The 3,728-nt window shown below is 40.6% G+C and overlaps 2 pseudogenes; both read right to left on the bottom strand.

The window, feature by feature from the left end:
• Nucleotides 1–795: 795 nt before the first annotated feature.
• Nucleotides 796–2,471, bottom strand: LOC132141711 (phosphatidylinositol 3,4,5-trisphosphate 3-phosphatase and dual-specificity protein phosphatase PTEN-like; annotated as a pseudogene).
• A 1,139-nt stretch (nt 2,472–3,610) lies between these two features.
• LOC132141710 (phosphatidylinositol 3,4,5-trisphosphate 3-phosphatase and dual-specificity protein phosphatase PTEN-like) overlaps nt 3,611–3,728 on the bottom strand; it is a 1,234-nt pseudogene continuing 1,116 nt past the window's right edge.

The following is a 3,728-nucleotide window of genomic DNA, read 5'->3' as shown; positions in this document are numbered from 1 at the left end:
GCAGTGAGAGGAGCAGTGAGAGGAGCAGTGAGAGGAGCAGGAGCAGTGAGAGGAGCAGGAGCAGTGAGAGGAGCAGTGAGAGGAGCAGGAGCAGTGAGAGGAGCAGTGAGAGGAGCAGGAGCAGTGAGAGGAGCAGGAGCAGTGAGAGGAGCAGTGAGAGGAGCACGCTGACATGGGCCCAGCCACCATACTGAACTACATAAAGAACATGATCAGGTTTGTTCAGTATCTGAAGACCCACCTCAACTTGTCTGCATCAGATGCTGACTTCTACAGGAAGTGCCAAGCCTACATCGACAGTGGCCTAGTCGAACAGCAAGGTCACTTGTAAAACCAGGTCAGTTTCCATTTTGTTTTCTTTCATGACTTCCTGCATGTTGATAGTACTTATATGCTGGCTGTAAATCTGCTGTTATGTGCTACAGACATGGGTGTAATTCTCCGCAACATTGTTGTCTTGTATGTCATCCTAGGTATGACCGGTTCCTTGAGGGTGAGAAGAGCCTTCAGGAGTGCCAGGCACCACACACGAAAACCCTGGCAGATAGCTAATATGTGCCTGATGAAGAAGCCCATCTGACACACATGCAGGAAAAGCAACAATTTTACTCTTTTCGCTCCACTGAACAAAACTAGGTTCAAGGCGGACGCTTGAGATTGTACCGAGATGCAGAGATGACCCAGTCGTACGCCTTCAGTCTGATAATCTCCATCCCACTTTGTTATGTCTTGGGTCTGTTGATAAAAGTTCTCTACTATTGCTGTTTTCACCCCAAACTGTGGCGGCCTGCAGATTCAGGAAAAGCTATGTATGATGTAACGGATGGAGTAGAGCCTCCTGTGGATGATCAGGCCGACAGTGCTTCTGTTCACACCTTTAACAAGAGGATGGGCCGACATGCTGCTACCTTCTACACAACAAACACCTCATCAACAGTTAAAACAAAGGAAAGTGAAACAACTAATGCATCAGTACTTTAAAAATCAATGGTATTTAGCTTGTTTTACTGTTACAGAAATGTTATTATATTTGTAAATTGGTGTATATCTTGTTATTGCATATATTTTGTTCCTTTTCTTAAAAGTAGCACATAATTAGAATTGTTGAGCCAGGACTGGTGGGGCAGAGGCAATTCTACTCTGTAATTCATGTAATTTAGCCTTTACCTTTTGGTTGATCCCAGGGCAAATTTCTCCCCCGGTGCTTTATTGTTAACCTGGTCTCACCAAAGAGGGCAGATTTACTCATAGGCCTGGATAAAATGTATTTATTTACTTTATGTTACCCTGGTTACCAAAGGCCTCCAAGTTGGATGGTTCCTCCACTGTTTTTGTGAAATACAGCTTCACCATCTGTTGGCTTTGTCTTTATTGGCCTTATCCAAGTTGTTCCATTCGCTTTACCGGAAAAAACTGCTTGTTTGAGCGAGCGCCAGCTATCCTGAGGGAAACTTCGGAGCTAACCAGCTACTGTTCGATTAGTCTAAAGTCAGGATTAGATAATCCTTATCATTCTCTCCCCGTTCTGTGGTTTGTTTTCCTTCCAGTTCCTTCACTAAACCTCCATTTTCAACGTTCTCTGAGCTCTCATCTGGTCTCATCTGTGTTAGTGAGGTGAAATATTTTATCTTTCTTCATCATCTTGCTCTGCTTGTGGAAGAACTCCACCTTGATGTCTCCGCACACAGGCAGTGGCTGTGGAAAGTCAAAGTACATGTACTTCTCCTCTCGCCTTGTGTGCACTGGATTTGATGTGTGGATTTTTACCTTCAGCTGGTACACCACGAACTGAGGATCCCAATGTCAGTTGGTTTTTCTGAACCTATGTGGAATCTGCTCACTCTTGCTTTTTACAGCAGAATCCCTGCAAGTCCCTCCACTGAACATAGGCACGGTCTCAAACACCATCTTGTGAAAGAGCGAGGCCACAGATTTGTACTCCAGCTTATTCTTCAGAAAGTAGCTATAGTAGTACACATATCGCCTCTGGCTGGGAATAGTTACTCCCTTCTTGTCCCTGGTTCTAACTTCACCATAGAAGTCCAGAGCCTCTTGTGCTTTTTTGAATTTGCCTCGGTGTAACAGGCAGCCTTTCATTATTTGCAAAGATTTTTAAACCTTTCTGTGAAGATTTGGATAAGTGGCTCAGTGAAAATGACAATCATGTGAATAAGTTCTAACTGAGGAGGATTGTGATCCTCAAATGGATACTGTGCAACTCTGCAGTTAAATTTGGCAATATCATAATGTCTTTCTGCACATAGATTATATATCTTGTAATAATTGTTATGCTTCAAATCCAAGAATCGCACTACATCATCTATGTTGTTTCTGTAAACACCTTCAAGTCTTTCAGCTGGAAAGCCCATAGCTATGATGTTCGGATAAATTTAGGTCAAGTCCAAGTCGAATCCATCTTCCTGGTATCTATTTTTGTTTCGGCTGACAATTTCTTTTATGATCATAGCCATGGCTGTGACAGGAGTCTTAAAGTTTTTTAGTGTGTGAGAGACATAATAGGCCAGAGGAAATTCTACTCTGTAATTCATGTAACTCATGCCTTTACATTTTTGGGTGATCCCAGGGTAAAATCTATGTATTTACTTTATGTTGTTATTGCACTACCTGTGTATGTAAATGTATATTTTGTTCCTGTTCATATGAATCATGTTTGATAAAATCTATTTTCGTCAACCGTATCTTGTTATTGCATATATTTTGTTCCTTTTCTTAAAAGTAGCACATAATTAGAATTGTTGAGCCAGGACTGGTGGGGCAGAGGCAATTCTACTCTGTAATCTATGTTATTTAAGCCCATATATTTTTGGTTGATCCCAGGGCAAATTTCTCCCCCGGGGCTTTATTGTTAACCTGGTCTCAACAAAGAGGGCAGATTTGCAGCTTACTCATAGGCCTGGATAAAATGTATTTATTTACTTTATGCTGTTATTGCACTACCTGTGTATGTAAATGTATATTTTGTTCCTGTTCATATGTAGCATATAATTCATAATATGTTTGAAAAATCTATTTTTTATAACCGTATCTTGTTATTGCATATATTTTGTTCCTTTTCTTAAAAGTAGCACATAATTAGAATTGTTGAGCCAGGACTGGTGGGGCAGAGGCAATTCTACTCTGTAATTCATGTAATTTAGCCTTTACCTTTTGGTTGATCCCAGGGTAAAATTCTCCCCCGGTGCTTTATTGTTAACCTGGTCTCACCAAAGAGGGCAGATTTACTCATAGGCCTGGATAAAATGTATTTATTTATTTTATGCTTTTATTGCACTACCTGTGTATGTAAATGTATATTTTGTTCCTTTTCATATGTAGCATATAATTCGTATCAGGTTTGAAAAAATCTATTTTTGTCAACCGTATCTTGTTATTGCATATATTTTGTTCCTTTTCTTAAAAGTAGCACATAATTAGAATTGTTGAGCCAGGACTGGTGGGGCAGAGGCAATTCTACTCTGTAATCTATGTTATTTAAGCCCATATATTTTTGGTTGATCCCAGGGCAAATTTCTCCCCCGGTGCTTTATTGTTAACCTGGTCTCACCAAAGAGGGCAGATTTACTCATAGGCCTGGATAAAATGTATTTATTTACTTTATGTTACCCTGGTTACCAAAGGCCTCCAAGTTGGATGGTTCCTCCACTGTTTTTGTGAAATACAGCTTCACCATCTGTTGGCTTTGTCTTTATTGGCCTTATCCAAGTTGT

The sequence above is a fragment of the Carassius carassius genome, chromosome 6 (genome assembly GCF_963082965.1).
Source record: "Carassius carassius chromosome 6, fCarCar2.1, whole genome shotgun sequence".
Lineage (NCBI taxonomy): Eukaryota > Metazoa > Chordata > Actinopteri > Cypriniformes > Cyprinidae > Carassius > Carassius carassius.
The sequence above is the reverse complement of the archived record's forward strand: the minus strand, read 5'-3'. Positions and strand labels throughout refer to the sequence as shown.